The sequence below is a fragment of the Pteropus vampyrus genome, unplaced genomic scaffold (genome assembly GCF_000151845.1).
Source record: "Pteropus vampyrus isolate Shadow unplaced genomic scaffold, Pvam_2.0 Scaffold880, whole genome shotgun sequence".
NCBI classification, from domain to species: Eukaryota; Metazoa; Chordata; class Mammalia; order Chiroptera; family Pteropodidae; genus Pteropus; species Pteropus vampyrus.
This window is the reverse complement of record NW_011889661.1, coordinates 8575-25412: the sequence shown is the minus strand read 5'-3', so window position 1 is coordinate 25412 and position 16838 is coordinate 8575. Positions and strand designations below refer to the sequence as shown.

The following is a 16838-nucleotide window of genomic DNA, read 5'->3' as shown; positions in this document are numbered from 1 at the left end:
TGTATAAAGTCATCAAAAAACGTATCAAGAGACAAGTCTTTTCAGTCAGTTGGTTTGTTTTATGTGTTTGAATGCATGCATGGATGGTTTATATAAAGGTATATGGTTTTTATAAATGATATCATTTCTTAAGTTTTATATTTTTTAGCAGTTAGGATATCTTAAATATATTCCATGATCTCAGTTTTCTTCTTTGACTTCATATGAGATTTCACTAGAAAGAAAAATAATATCACATTATGCACGTGTGTGCACATGCAAATGTAATGACTTTAATATGTATCTCAATGTTGTTGACCTTGAATTTGTTTCAGGTTTTCTCAGAGAATGCTTTGTCAGTGTACCTGTGAGGTCTTGTCTGTTACCTAACTATTATTTTTTAGGTTAGGTCTAAATGCCAGCACCTGAATTCAGGTATTTGCTTGATCACATCTTAGATTTGAGCTGAGTTGAGTATTTTAGAATGTCTGTGACATGTTTTCTCCTCTGTAAGATGGGAACAGGTTTGTCTACAGTGAGCTGTTATGTTGATAACAAGTTAAAATATGTAAAGCATTTAGACTAATGCACATAGGACATGTTCTAAAACATTTTGTCATGGCTGTTTTCATCACAGTTTAAGAGTCTGAATTTTTTAAAAGATGCTGTGGACTTTGTCATCTCTGACGACACAGCTCATGCTCTAGCTCATCTAGATACTGAGTGTCACTCAGTGTGTATAGAACATCTAACCCTTCTGTGTAGACACTCGGTGTTGAATTTTAATTGTAATTTCAAGTATTATTTGCAAAAATGAGCGGCTCTCCCTGATTTCTGTATTATCATAACCTTTTACGGGAAAGTAACATAAACCAGCGTTACGGATACATAATTTGCTGAAAAATATCTGATGTGGATCTCTCACAACTCTCTACTTGAATCAATTTTACATCTCTCTGCACTTCTCATTCTGTGTGTAGATAAGAACTGTCACCATTTCCCTTTGTTGAAATGTATTTACTTTCAGGGACGGTTGGCACTCAGCGATGTGTTCATAGAATTCTCTCTGGAGGAGTGGAAATGCCTGTCCCCAGCTCAGCGGGCCTTGTACAGAGAAGTTATGTTGGAGAGCTACCGGAACCTGCTGTTCCTGGGTGAGGATGACTTCCCTCAAGGGTCAAGATCTGTCCAGCATGTCTCATCTTTTTCCCTTGTGTGACAGAGATCAAAGCTCCGTTTACTGAGACATGAAAGACTTGATAATGTGGCATCAGTACTTTAGCCTCGCCCTTTCTTCAGATGACCTGCCCACTTTGTGACACATTAGGGGTTGTTCTGGGGCTTAGTTTTTGTAAAGCCCTATGGCAAACTTAAAATATTTAATTCTTTGATTCCTATCCCCATGTATTGATTCAGTAGCTTTTGGAAGAGAGTTCCTATCTGCATATGACACTGGTCCCTATACACAGAAGGAGATGAAGAGTTGATGGGTTTAGAAACTTGTTCTTGAGTCATTCCTCATTTAAACGGAGATTGTGGATTCTGGAAGAATACAGATCTTGATGCTCCTTTCTTATGTGCAGGAATTTCTGTGTCTGATCTGTATATTGTCTCCATTTTGGAGCAAGGGAAGGCACCCTGGACTCTGGAGAGTGAGTGGAATACACCACAAAAGCCAAATCGGCGGGAACGTATCGAAGGTGTGAACACAGGTAAGAGCTCAGAAGAGAGAGAAGAATCCACAGCCTTCATAGTGTTTGCAGACCTGCCCAAGCAAGAAAGTTCTGTGGGCAAACAGAAGTTTATTTCTGGCGATCCCTCAAAGAAAATGTTTTCTTCTTTCCAGCTTCCCACTCTGTCCTTCAAGGTATAAAATTTATCCTTTCACCCTCACTGGGGCTGCAGTTCCAACAGAGAGGAAGGCAGAGTCTTCATTGTACTCACAACACACTGATCTGTGGCCCCTGTGACGTCTTTGGTTCCTTGAGTTCAGGAGTTTGGGGCGAGCTGTCACATGGTCTCTGTTCCCTGGTCTTACCTTCTGGACTGGTTTTCATTGGATGCTCGGTTCTCAGTCTGTACAGAGCAGAGCTGAGGCCTTGCAGTCCTGCCCCCTGGACCAGTCCCGGTCCCATCCCTGTTTCCTGTGGCTGGAAAGTCTGATCGGAAGAGGGGATGCACTGTCTGTCTCTTCGTTCTTCTCTGTTCTCTAAATGGGGCTCGCTGGTGCTCTGTTACCTGTTTTGGACACTCAGACATCTCTTTTGCCTTTTCTTCACACTTCAGAGGTATGTGTCACAAGGAGGTGGATAGGATCTTCTGTACCTGTTATTAGGAAATCTCTAAAGACAGTGGACAGGGTGTCTCTTCAGTTCCTAGTCCTACACTGGGAGTGCATTTCAATCTTTCAGGCTCCTAGCATGGTGTCTGTGGTGGCGCACGCATTCCCCTTACAATCCAGCAGTGTCCGACCCCATTCCTTGTACTTCTCTATCTGCACCACGCTACCTCATCTGGAAATATGGACTCTTCCAGATTTCATATTCTCTGTAGTTTGCATGATTTGTTTCTGAACCTTGCCCACGAACTATACATTGCTGGGGTCTGATAGTTCACCGTCTTTCGCTGGTATCCACCTATAGGGGATGGACAACTCCTGGTGGGCTCTCTTACGGAGTGAGTGTCTTCAGTCATGGAAAATGCTTGACGGAGATACATTGACTTATATGTTGCAATGTTATCCCGCTACGCACAGAAGCAGCACTTGGAGCTGCTCCGTAGAGCAGTCAGCATGTCCCAGGACACCGAGATAGACAGTGTCACGACAGTCGGACTGATAAGTGTTTTCAGTTTTCTTTGCAGTTTCCGGAACGTCAGTAAGCATCTCTCCAGAACACTGTGATCATGTTGAACACACACACACACACACACACACACACACACACACACACACACACACACACAGTAAGCATCTCTCCAGAACACTGTGATCATGTTGAACACACACACACACACACACACACACACACACACACACGTACTAAACTGGGTAGAATTTCGCCTGCAAGAACATTGTCCAAGTCAGAGCCTCTTTTTCTTGAGGCTACTGACTAAGCTATCATTCATGCCACAGTTCTCATCCCCGGTGTGTGCCGCTGTGCACGTTGCCTCAGAGGGTACAGTTTTGAAGCATCTTGTTGAGGGACCTTAGGAAGTTGAATGATGCTTCTGTGAAGTCTACCATCATTTGTTTTCGTTTAAGCCACTGCTTCTTTCATGTTATAGATTCCTATGCATTGTAAATGAATTTGAGTTTTACCTTGTCATCAGTTTTATATGTTTGATGACTAGTGTTTTATATTTTCTATGTGAGAGGGTGGCATTGGGGAACAGACATTGTTTGATATATATGACAGTATTCTTTCGTGTGGTGGTTATGGTGCCTCAGCCCTTGTCCCTGATCCTAAACTTATTTTAGAATATTTTTAAAAGATTTTCTTAATTTTCTATTTTTCACCTGACTTAGTACCTCATATCAAGTTACTCTTTTTTCAGTTGAATTCAGTACAAGTTTTAAATTGGGAATTTCCAGTACCCTGAGACTGTGTAGATAAATTTTGTCACATTCTTAATCCCAGGCACAGCATTAAATTTGTCATAGTTGTGTGAGAGTTATTGGTGTTTCTATAGAATGTTTTCAGTTTTCTATAATTTTTTGAGTGTTTTGTAATTATCACTGCATTTTTATGTCTTGATGTAACTGTTCTTTTCTAATAATACTCACCCTGTCTGGAACCACTGTGTCCATATTGGCATACTTAAATATTCCATTGTATTTTACAGGAAAGTTACCTGATTTTTTTATTTTTGAAACTTCTTTCTCACTGTTCTTTATAGCACCTGCAATTTCTGCAAAATCTATAAAGTTCTGGAAATAGCATTTTTAAGCAAACACGTGAAGATGCGTTTTTCCCATCTTTCTTTCCATCCGAATCCATGTTGAGTGCTTGGACACTACTCCTCAGGAGGGATCCGCCCTCGTAACCCAGTTGCCTCCCACAAGCTTACGATTGTCATTTGGAGGATTTCAGCATTGGAACTTTAAGAAACATCACATTCAATCTATAGGGGATGGTAATTCAGTGTTTGCTTTTCAAAGACTTGCCTTACTGGGTTCAATAACAGCTAAAGCATTTTACCTTCCCAGCAGCAGTGCATAAGAATTCCCATTTTTTCACATCCTCTCTGACTCGTGTTATTTTCAGTTGTTTTGATCGTAGCCATCATAATGGGGGTCTGGCGATATTGTAGTTGAGATAATGCGTTTCCTCATGATTAGTTATAAAGACCATCTCTTGTGTTTGTACATGATCTCTACAGAAATGTCTGCTCATGTCTTTCGTCCATTTTAATCGAAGTGTGTGGGATGATTGTTCATGTTGAGTATAGAAGTTAATTGATACTTCTTGATATATGATCATAAATATATATATGGTCTTAGTCCCCATTTCTGACCCGACTCCAAAGGTTTAGGATTCCCTGAACGATGAGAGCAATGGGGGCATCTACTGTTACCACACGTAGTCTCTTGCCCTCAGATCCTACAGTCTCTTCAGGGCCTTAGAGGTGAAATGGGGGTCTTTTTCATACATAATCAGCCCCTTTCAGTCACATCTCTATATATGATTGAGGTGATTTTTGGAAATCCCCAATGACAGGAAGGCTGGTTGTCAGGGGAGCCAACCATGGAATTAGAGAGTCGGAACTACAGTTTCACCCTGTGACCTCTTGGGAGTGGAGAAAGGCTAGAGATTGAGTTTCATCATGATGGTCAGTGATTTAATCAGTTATTCCTATGTAATGAGACCTCCCTAAAACCCAAAAGGAGAGTGTTCCATGTTAGTGAACCTGTGGTGACTGGAGAGAGTAGAATGTTGCCAGGGGCATGGGAGTTTCTGGCCCTTCTCTGATAAGTTTCCCAATGTATGTCTTCATCTGTCTGTTCTTTTCCTTATTGTTTCTCAATAAATCAGCGAAATAGTAAGTAAAATGTTCTCTGATATATATGATTTCCACGTATTTTCTCCTATTCCATGGATTGGCGTTTTACTCAGTTGAGTATGTCCTTTGATGCCCAGTATTTTGTAATTTTGACATAGTTCAATTTATCTGTGTTTACTCTGGTTTTCCATGTGTTTTAAGGAATTGTTCAAAATTCTTTTTTATATTTATTTTCTGTTTTATCAATACCTTTTGTTGAATTGCCTATTTTTTTTTTCATTGAGTGGTCTTGACAACTCTGGAGTATCATTTGTTTTCATCTACCTCAATTTATTTGACTCCTCTGTTCTGCCCTTCTGCTCTCTGTCTTTATTCTAGTACAACATTATGATTAGTTTAGCTTTGTAACAGATTTCAAAATAGGGAACTGTGAACTTCATTTTTATTTAAGTCTTTTTTCAATTAGAGAGTGTTGACATTCCATTTGAACCTTCAGATGGATTTCTGTATTTCTTCAAAACATGCTGTTGTAAATTTCCTAAATATTACATTGAATCTGTTGATCGCTTTGGCTACTGTTGACACCCTAACAATATTGTCTTCCTGTCCATAAACTTGGAATATCTTTGTGCCTTTGTCTATGTCTTGTCTACATTTTTCCAGTATTGCTTTTCATTGAGAGTACACAGATCTTTCCCTCCTTGCGTAAGGTTACACCTAAGGGTTTTATTTTTTTTTAATCCTATTTCATTTCATTATATTTTGTTAATTATTTTGTTACTTATATTAATTTAATTTTATTTTGCTTATTGTATTATGATATGGTAATGTAATGGAATTGTCTAGAGGATTGTTCTTTGACAGTGTATAAAACTCAAATTGACTTTTACATTTTTTATTTCATATCTTTCAATGTTTATTTACTTTTCTTGCCTACTTATTCTGGTGAGAACTTCCAGTACCTTTTCACTCCCCCACTTCCCGGCTTTGTTGAAATATAATAGACAATTAGGTGCTCATATTTACATTGTACAATTCAGTGATTTTTTTTTTTTTTTTGGTCAATTAGAGATGACAGGCAACAATATATTAGTTTTAGTTATACAGCATAGTAGTTAGAGATCTATATAACTCACAAAGTGATCACCCCAGTAAATCTAATACACCTCTTCCCCCTTACATATTTATTAAAACACTATTAACTTTTTTCCATATGCTATACTTTATATATCCATGTCTCTTTTGGAACTTTCCATTTGTACTTTTTACTCCCTTTGCCCTTTTTTCACCATTCCCCAAACCCTTTTCCTGTTTAGTAGCCTCAAAATAGTCTCTGTATCTATGAGTTTATTTCTGTTTTTGTTGTCGTTGATTTTGTTCTTTAGATTCCGTACACGTGAAATCATGGGCTATTTATCCTTCTCTATCCAACTTTTTTTATTCAGCACAATGCCCTCTCAATCTTGGCCATATCCTTTTCCATCTCCTTCCTTTTAGTTTGTTTGTGTCTTTTAATCTGAAGCTAGTCTCTTGTAGGCAGCATATGTAAGGGTGTGGTTTTCTTATCTATTCAGCTACCCTATCTTTTGGTTGGAGCACTTAATTCTTTTCCATTTGAGGTACTTGTTAATAGGAATGTAGTTCTTACCATTCTTTATTCCTGTTTTTGATACGTGATTATTTGTTTTTTCTTAAAAAAGTCCCTCCAACATTTCCTGTAATACTGGCTTGGTGTTGATAAATTCCTTTAGCTTATTTTTGTCTGCTTTTTTCTGTCCTTTGACTCTAAATGATAGCTTTGCTAGAAGTATTTTTGGTTGTAGATCCTGGATTTTCATCATGTTGAATATTTTGTGTCAAGCCTGTCCTGCAAAGTTCCTTTTGAGAAATCAGCTGCCAGTCTTATGGACGCTCCCTTGTAGGTAACTAACTGCTTTTCTCTTGCAGCTTTTAAGATTCTTTCTTTGTATTTAACCTTTGGCATTTTAATTATAATGTGTCTTGGTGTGGGCCTCTTTGAGTTCCTCTTTTTTGGGACTCTTTGAGCTTCCTGAGGTTGTATGTCTATTTCCTTCACCAGGTGAAGGAAGTTTTCCATCATTATTTCTTCAAATAGCTTTTCAACTTCTTGTTTCCCTTCTTCTCCTTCAGGTACCCCTACAACATGGATGTTTTTGCATTTAATTGTGTCCCATAGGCTCCCTAAATTATTATAGTCTTGACTTCTTTTTTCTTGCCATTCTGATTCAGTGTCTTTGGCTTCCTCATCCTCTATATCAATGGTTTGATAATCTTTTCATCCACTCTGTTGATTCCCTCTAATATACTCTTCATCTCAAATAACATATTCTTCATTTCTGATTGGTTCCCTTTTATATTTATCTCTTTGTTAAAGTTCTCACTGAATTCACCTATACTTCCCCTAAGTTCATTGAGCATCTTTATAACCAGTGTTTTGAACTCTGCGTCTTTTGGATTGCTTAACTCCATTATTTGTGGATCTCTGTTCTGTTCTCTCACATGGTTTCTGTTTCCTTGTCTTCCCATTTTGGCTGCCTTTCTGTGTCTGTTCCTATGTACTAAGCAAAGCTCCTAAGTCTTCCAGTCTTATTAGTGTGATTTGGTGTAGTAGGTGTCCAGTGGCACAGTCCTTAGAGTGGTTTAGCCCTAGCCTGTACCCCTCTGGGCCACTTGTTAAGAATCAGCAAGTAATCCACAGATGCTGTGCTTATAGTTGCCTCAGGGCCACGTCAGAAACCAAGGCTAGCTGCCACCAGTGTGAATCTTGGCACTGCTCAGGAAAGAGCATTGGACTCCCGAAGACACAACTAGACGTGGCTTGGGAAGGACCTTGAGTTGGAGGAGGCAGAGTTTAAGGGAATCCTGGGTGGAACTACCTCTATTATCCAGTTCGATGACTTCTCTGGCTGCGCTGCCTCAGCACACTGGGAGCCTGGAGGACTCAACAGAGGAACAATGGATACTGCTGGCACTTCTGCCAAGGACAGAGCCTTGCATCTGGCCCTCACTCCAAGAACTCAGTGTCCCCCTGTAAGTCCCTGGTCTCCCCTGCGTAGCCTACCCAGCACTGGAGCTCAGAGCAAGCAGATCCGTCACTGCAAAAGTCAGCTCAGGGACACAGCCCCTTTAACAGGCATCTGCAGCTGCCAGCTGCCACCTCCACAGCCTCTGTCCCATTCAGCCGCTTGGAACTGGGCAGCCTCATGTCTTCACCCCCTCCTTCTACGTTCTACCATTGCAGGGTGATTTATTTCTCTCCCTAGTTATAGGCCTTGCTTATCTAGATCCTTTGTGACTCTGCTTGCTGTTTGTTTTGTGTTTGTCACAACTTCGATGTGGTTGCAGGAGACAACAAAATCTCTATCATCTGTGCCATTTTCTCCTTGACCTCCCAATACCATATTTTATAGATACATTGAGAGTAGGTATCACTGACTTGTTCCTGATGTTAGAGTAAAGGCTTTTAGTCTTTCACCAGTGTGTTGTTAGCTGTGGGCTTGTCATATAGGTCCTCTTTTACATTGAGGGACTTGATTTTTTTTTTTTTTAGTTCATTGAGGGTTTTTTTTTTTAATCGTGAAAAACTAACTTTTCTCAAATGCTTTTGCTGTATCAGTTGAGGTTTTCATTTGTCTTTGTACGATATTACACTGAATAATTTTTCTGTGTGGAAACTACCTTTCTTTCCAAGGACATAGCCCCCTTAGTTATGGTGGATAATCCTTTCAGTGTATTACTTAACTTGGTTTGTACTTTATTAATAATTTTTTCATTATTATTCACTTTGCTATTAGGGCATTTTTGCCCTCCTGGATATTTGGAAGAGTTTTCTTGTCTTTAGTTTTTTGGGAGGTATTTGAGAAAGATTGGTGTTAGCTTTTTTTAAACGATAGAATTTTGTAGTGATGTTTTTTATTACTTCTATCTTGAATGGTTTTTGTTTAGTCATTTAATCTTTTTACAAGTTAGAGCTATGTTCAGATTTTTTAACTCTTCAGAAGTCACCCTTGGTAGGTGATAGATAACTCAGAAACCAGTTCCAGGCTGATGGCTGTGTAACACTGTCATAGTGACACAGCTTAGCTGTCATATGTCCCTGGAAGTATCTTTGTACATTCCTGGTACTAATAAGTATTTTTCTCTAAATTCCTGCTATAAACCTTTGTGATCTGTATTGCCTAGGTGGGCAATCATGGTTCTGAACATGTCATCTGAGTCTATAGGTCCAGGTTTCAATTTTGTTTTTGTCACTTTCTATATAAACTAGGGTTATGTCCCTAAATCCTTGAGACTACTGCTGTTATTTGAATGTGTATTGGTATTTCCCACAAGCTTCTTTAAAACACGTTAGTGCTGTTAGATGGCTTAATATATTGCATGTTTTGTACTGAAGACTCAAGTTACTTTTGTTTAATAAGATATAACTTTCTGGCATCTTTCCTATGAGATATTCTTTTGCCTGCTTCATATTCCATGTTTTTATTTGGAAACATCTATTGTCACCTTAATCAATGGCCAAGGCACAGACTCTATTTCTATATTGTTGGCCCATATACTGGATGAGCAAACGGCCCTGCATACATAGGAAATTGCTCTGTGAATCAGCTGTTATAGAGTAGCCATAAAACTCCCAACAGTGAGTCTCTTTTAATATTCTTCTTTATAATGTTATGTCTTTTTGTGACCTGATATTCGAAGTCAGTGATGCCCATGTAGTTTCTAGTTTTCAATCTGTGTGCTCTTTCTAGAACAAAAGTTCTTTTTTCATTGTTAAGGGGGCAAATTTAGAGTTCGGAAGAGTTCACTTTCTGTAATAGGATTATCTGTTATTTACGGTTAGTTTTCTTCTGGATTCTTAGAATCTTTTTTTTTTTTTAACTTTTATTGTGACATACAGATGATAGTTTCTCACATTTATTATGCAGCATAACTAACATGCACAACTCATTGATGTTCTCAAATGCCAGTTTTCTGTGGGTACAGATAGTTCTATGACAGTTAGGAAAGTTTTTTTTCTTTTTTTCTTTTTATTTTTTATTTTATTTTTTATGAAAGTTTTTTTTAAACATGAATTTTTGCTGCTCTATTTTTCTCAATGGTATCTTTGTATAATTTCAGATGGCTCTATAGATTATTCTTTAGGTAATAGTTTGGATGGTTTATCATTATAATGTTATCTTTAGCATTTATGTTGAATATGTGAAAGTATGTGTAGTGTATGTTTTTCCTCAGTTATGTGATTGCAGTGTTGTTACTAACAAATGGTATGCATTTTGGAATCATGATGGAAATACTCTTTCCTTGAAAGCTAACATAAGTTTGCACAATGAATATTTTTATCATAGGGTTATTGAAACTAGGCTACCCTTATATTTATTTGATTTGCATGTGACAACTATTTTGTTGTAAAGAAACCTATTTCTTTGGTTATTTTAGAAGATTGTGTATCATGTTCAGTGAATTACATAACTGTGTTGAGTATAACATAACTTGTGGTGTAATATTAGATATCAACAAGAAACATTTACTTAGAGATGAATTAGTAGGGTAAATATGTGTTTTTAATTTCTTTAGATCTCTGTCCTTCATATGTGATCAAGAAATTGAAACCAACAAAACCCAGTAGTACAGGAGGAGAATACCAAACAGTGATATTTGGAAGATGTGAAAGCCATGTAATCAAAGATTTTTACTTCAGGGAAATCCAGGAAGAGATGTATGGTTTTGTTTGTCAGCAGAGAGATGATGAAAGGAATCACAAAGGAATGCCTATAAGTCCTAGGAAACATCTCACTGATAGAAAAGGTGAACTTGATAGCGAGCATGCCGGAAAGGAGCCTATTAAAAACAGGCTTGGACTGAGGTTTCAGTCACATCGAGCTGATATGACGACATTTCAAACTGAAGGGAACACTGATGAATGTAATCCAGCTAAGAAGTCTATCCGCAATACCTCCTTTGTTTCTCCACTTGAGAGAGTTTTTCCTAGTGTCCAATCCACCATTCGTCCTGTATATAGGAATGATTCTAGGCATCCTGCACTACTGACAGACCTGAAAGCATGCAGGAAAAATTCTTACAAATGTACTGAGTGTGGCAAAACCTTTAGGGTACGTGCAAGTCTGATTAGTCATCAGAGAATTCATAGTGGAGAGAAACCTTACAAATGTACCGAGTGTGGCAAATTATATAGTGCGCTTTCAACCCTAACTATACATCAGAGAATCCATACTGGAGAGAAACCTTACAAATGTAATGAGTGTGGCAAAGCCTTTAGGGTACTTTCAAGCCTCAGTTATCATCAGTCGGTCCATACTGGAAATACCCCTTACAAATGTAGTAACTGTGGCAAAGCCTTTATTTTGCGTGCAAGCCTTAATAATCATCAGATAATTCATAGTGGAGAGAAACCTTACAAATGTAATGAGTGTGGCAAAGACTTTAATACACATTCCAGCCTAACTAAACATCAGAGGTTGCATACTGGAGAGCAACCTTACAAATGTAATGAGTGTGGCAAAGCCTTTAGGTTGCATTCAAGCCTCAGTTACCATCAGTCAGTCCATAGGAGAAATACTCCTTACAAATGTGGTGAGTGTGATAAAGCCTTTGATTTGCGTGCAAGCCTTAATAGTCATCAGATAATTCATCGTGGAGAGAAACCTTACAAATGTAATGAGTGTGGCAAATGCTATGGTACACATTCAAACCTAAGTATACATGAAAGAATCCATACTGGAGAGAAACCTTACAAATGTAATGAGTGTGGCAAAGCCTTTAGGATGCCTTCAAGCCTCAGTTACCATCAGTTGGTACATACTGGAAAGAAACCTTACAAATGTAATGAGTGTGGGAAAGCCTTTAGACTGCACTCACACCTAAGAGTACATCAGAGATTGCATACTGGAGAGAAACCTTACAAGTGTAATGAGTGTGGAAAAGCTTATAGTGTCCGTGGAAGCCTGACTGTTCATCAGATAATTCATACAGGAAAGAAACCTTACAAATGTAATGAGTGTGGCAAAGACTTTGCTGTCCACTCAAGCCTAACTGCACATCAAAGGATCCATACTGGAGAGAAACCATACAAATGTAATCACTGTGGCAAAGAGTTTAATTCATGTTCAAACCTAACTATACATCAGAGAATCCATACTGGAGAGAAACCTTACAAATGTAATGACTGTGGAAAAGACTTTACTGTTCAATCAAGCCTAACTGGACATCAGAGAATCCATACTGGAGAGAAACCTTACAAATGTAATGACTGTGGAAAAGACTTTAATGCACATTCCAGCCTAACTAAACATCAGCGATTGCATACTGGAGAGAAACCTTACAAATGTAATGAATGTGGTAAAGCCTTTAGGTTGCATTCAAACCTCCGTTACCATCAGTCGGTCCATACTGGAAAGAACCGTTACAAATGTAGTGAGTGTGGTAAAGCCTTTATTTTGCGTGCAAGCCTTAATAGTCATCAGAGAATCCATACTGGAGAGAAACCTTACAAATGTAATGAGTGTGGCAAAGCCTTTATGGTGCTTTCAAGTCTCCGTTACCATCAGTCGGTCCATACTGGAAATACCCCCTACAAATGTAGTGATTGTGGCAAAGCCTTTATTTTGCGTGCAAGCCTTAACAGTCATCGGATAATTCATAGTGGAGAGAAACCTTACAAATGTAATGAGTGTGGCAAAAGCTTTAATGCACGTTCCAGCCTAACTAAACATCAGAGAATGCATACTGGAGAGAAACCGTACAAATGTAATGAGTGTGGCAAAGCCTTTAGTTTGCATTCAAGCCTAACTAGTCATCAGAGAATCCATACTGGAGAGAAACCTTACAAATGTAATGAGTGTGGTAAATCCTTTAGGGTGTGTTCAAGCCTCAGGTGCCATCAGTCAGTCCATACTGGAAGGAGACCTTACAAATGCAGTGAGTGTGGCAAAGCCTTCAGTTTGCGTAGAGGGCTAACTAGTCATCAGAGAATCCATACTGGAGAGAAACCATACAAATGTAATGAGTGTGGCAAAGACTTTAGTTCGTATTCGAGCCTAACTGTACATCAGAGAATCCATACTGGAGAGAAGCCCTACAAATGTAATGAGTGTGGAAAAGCCTTTATAGTGCATTCATGCCTAAGAGTACATCAGAGATTGCATACTGGAGAGAAACCTTACACATGTAATGAATGTGGAAAAGCCTATCGTGTCTGGGGAAGCTTGACTTATCATAAGATAATTCATACTGGAGAGAAACCTTACAAATGTAATGAGTGTGGCAAAGGATTTAGTGTGCCTTCAGGCCTAAGTAAACATCAGAGAATCCATACTGGAGAGAAGCCTTACAAATGTAGTGAGTGTGGCAAAGGATTTAGTGTGCATTCGAGCCTAAGTAAACATCAGAGAATCCATACCGGAGAGAAACCTTACAAATGTAATGAGTGTGGCAAAGCCTTTATTATGCGTGCTAGGCTAACTAGTCATCAGCGAATCCATACTGGAGAGAAACCATACAAGTGTAATGAGTGTGGCAAAGACTTTACTGTTCATTCAAGCCTAACTACACATCAGAAGTTGCACACTGGAGAGAAACCTTATCAGTGTAGTGAGTGCGGCAAAGCCTATAGTTTGCGTGCAAGCCTAGCTTACCATCAGTTAACTCATTCTGGAGAGAGACCTTACAAATGTAATGAGTGTGGTAAAGCGTTTAGTGTTCATTCAAGCCTAACTAAACATCAGAGAATCCATACTGCAGAGAAACCTCAAAATATATTGAGTGTGGGAAAGCCACGAGTGTGAGTTCCAGGAAGCTTAGCATCGGATACTCCATACTGGTGAGAAGCCTTGGAAATGTAGTGGATGTGCCAGGGCTTTTAGGTATTGCCTTCTTCAACTTAGGATTCAGTAAATAGTTCATATTTGCAAATGCTGTGAATGTGGCAGAATTTTAAATTAGGACCCACTCTTTGCTAGCTGTAAGAATATACGTTCTGGAGAGATACCACTCAGATTACTGTGTGGCCAAGAGTTTATCCAGAGATCAACATTTGGGAACAGTGGAATGATTCCTTACAGTTGCAACGAGTGTGGTAAAGCCATTGGAGTTCACGTATTTTGGAAGACCAGATTCAACAGTGAAGAGAAATTACATAAATATGTGTCAGAACCTTTATCCATGCCTTTCAGTTCTTCAGACAGCAGAATTTGGGAAAACACGCGTAGGTAATGTACGTGTTATTGCTTTTACAAAAGAGAAAACTGGGACGTCAGGAGATAATATTTTGGAGAGTAACCTTAGAAATGTGAATGTCATAGGCTTTTCATCAAATATATACATGTTTTGGGTAATGACAGAATTAATGGAAGGCAGAAACTATAGTAATATAATGAACATGGAAATACTAAGCAACAGTGTGTCCTCAGGATTCACCCAGAATTTGTGCATTTGTAATGAATGTAGTAATTTTTTCAGCCAGTTCTCGCAACCAGCTCCTCAGTCAATAATTCATGCTAGAAATAGCTAAGTCCACAGTTCTCTGAAATGAAAACGTTACATACTGCAGAAATGTTACAAATGTACTATGTTAAAACTCTGAACATCACAGGAACATGTACAAACAGCCCACTATCTTCAGTGTTTCTAATATTTAGTTTTATTTTCTTGGAAGACTACATGATTATGAGTTTTAACCTGAAGTCCAAAGTCTGCTGAACTTGTGCCTTCCTTCCAGGCCTTTTGTGCTAGTCTGTGGGAAGCAGTCCATACGATGAAAAGGCCTCCTTCAAGGGGCATGATTCATTCTTACCATGTTGCCTGGTGAAACACACTGAATATCAAATTCATTATTGTGTGAATTACCATCAGAGAAGGCAGAGAATAAAGCCACACTCTTCTAAGTCTTTATACTTACTGGGCTCAGGGCGCAGGTCTCTGAACAGGCCTCACCCACTATGAAACAGCAGGTCCAGTTATAAATGGCCTGGTCTTTTCATGGGGGAGACTGCGAAGTGACAAGGGAGTGATTAGTGGTAGAAATCATGCAGAAAAAGTGGTGACTTTCTCCATCGAATGGCAATAATTGTTGTATATCAGAGATTCGTGAAAAATTTGTCTTATTCTTGGGAATTATCGAGAGAGCAGATACCTGAGAGGAAAGCTTATTCAAAAGAAGCAGAATAGTATGTGCGTGTGTATGGTTCTCACCGAAGTGCTGGTATTAAGTTTTGCCAGGTTCATTGGGAATATGTCGTAGGGCTCACGTTTTAAGGAATAAAATTTAATTACCTTTCATAACCCTGAATGAGTCATGTTTCTTGTACCAACACAGTTTCATCCCACCTTTGTCGCATACTTCATAAGAAAAACAGGCAATGCACCATTGGGCTCCCAAGATCAAAGGAATCTATGACGATTTTCTTACATGATGGGTTCAAAGAATATGGTTAGCAGTTATATACTCACAATGTGCCCCTGGGTTATTCTCTCCACGCTCTGCCCATAACATTTATGAGGCTGTAATCAAACTATCTTATCCAGAAGTGGGTTGGCTGCACCTTAGGTTTATTCTAGTTTTGATTTTTGAGAAACACCATACTGTTCAAACAGTTTGCCCCAATTTACATTTCATCTGACTGTACATTAGCGTTTAATTTCTCAACATTGGTTCAACAGTTCGTGTTTTGTTTTCTTGATAGTGGTCTTCGTCTTTGGTGTAAGGTGCTGTCTTCTTATGTGTGGGGTTTTTTTAACGTAGCAGATACATTTATATTTTGGGATGAGAATAAAGAACCGGTGGACAGACATGGACCCGAGAACAGATAGTTAGAAGCAGAAGTCTAGCACAATTTTGTCTTTAAGAGCAGTTTGAGGTTCAGAACAAAATTGAAGTTCGAGTTCCCTCGTGACTTCTGCCCCCTCATACATTACCTCCTTCTAAATGTCCCCCACCAGAGTGGTATCTTTCTTACGTAGATGAAGCTCCATTGACACACCATCATCCCCAAAGACTATAGCTCACTTTAAAGGTTCAAACTGGGTTTCATTACATGGGTGTGGACAAATTTATGGTGATGTGCATCCACCATTATAGTATAGAGATTAGTTTCACACCCCTGAATATTCCATGCTCTGCTTATTCATTCCTCTTGTAAACCCTAGGAACCAGTGACCTTTTTGCCATCTCCATTATTTTGCCTTTTTTAGAATGTCATAGTTGGAGTCATACAGTATGTACCCTTTTCAGATTGGCTTCTTTCACTTCATATTAGGTAATCTGACTGGACAGAAGCCTTACAAATGTGAAAAATGGCAAAGCCTTCAACTGGTGTTCACATCTTACTCAACACGAGAGAATACACACTACAGAGCAGTGGTGGTACAATTGTGGAGACTGTGGTAAAGCCTTTTTCTGAAGTTCTTGTCTCACTATACAGGAGCAAAGCCTTACAAGTATAAAGAATGTGGCTCAAAGACTTAACCCGATGTTCACATCTTATTCAACATGAGAAAATTCATACCGAAAAGAAACCTTACAAATGCAGAGAATGTGCCAAAACCTTGACTGGTGTTCAGCTCTTACTGACCACGAGATAGTGGAGGAAAACGTCTGTGAAGAATGTGAGAAACCCCGTATCTGGGCCTATACAGCCTCAGTCCACATCACAGTGCTTACTGGGGAGAAATTCTCTTCCTAATGCTTGAAAGACCTTTGCCCAAACTATACACTTAAGAAAACCCTACAGAATTCATGCTACCAAGTGACTTTAAAGATGTTTTAAAAAATGTGGGGAAGTATTTAATCAACAATGCCATCTGAAATATTACAGAATGACATT

General features: G+C 38.8%; 1 pseudogene; it reads left to right on the top strand.

The window, feature by feature from the left end:
* Positions 1 to 289: 289 nt before the first annotated feature.
* LOC105309840 lies at positions 290 to 15304 on the top strand (annotated as a pseudogene).
* The last annotated feature ends 1534 nt before the right edge of the window (positions 15305 to 16838 follow it).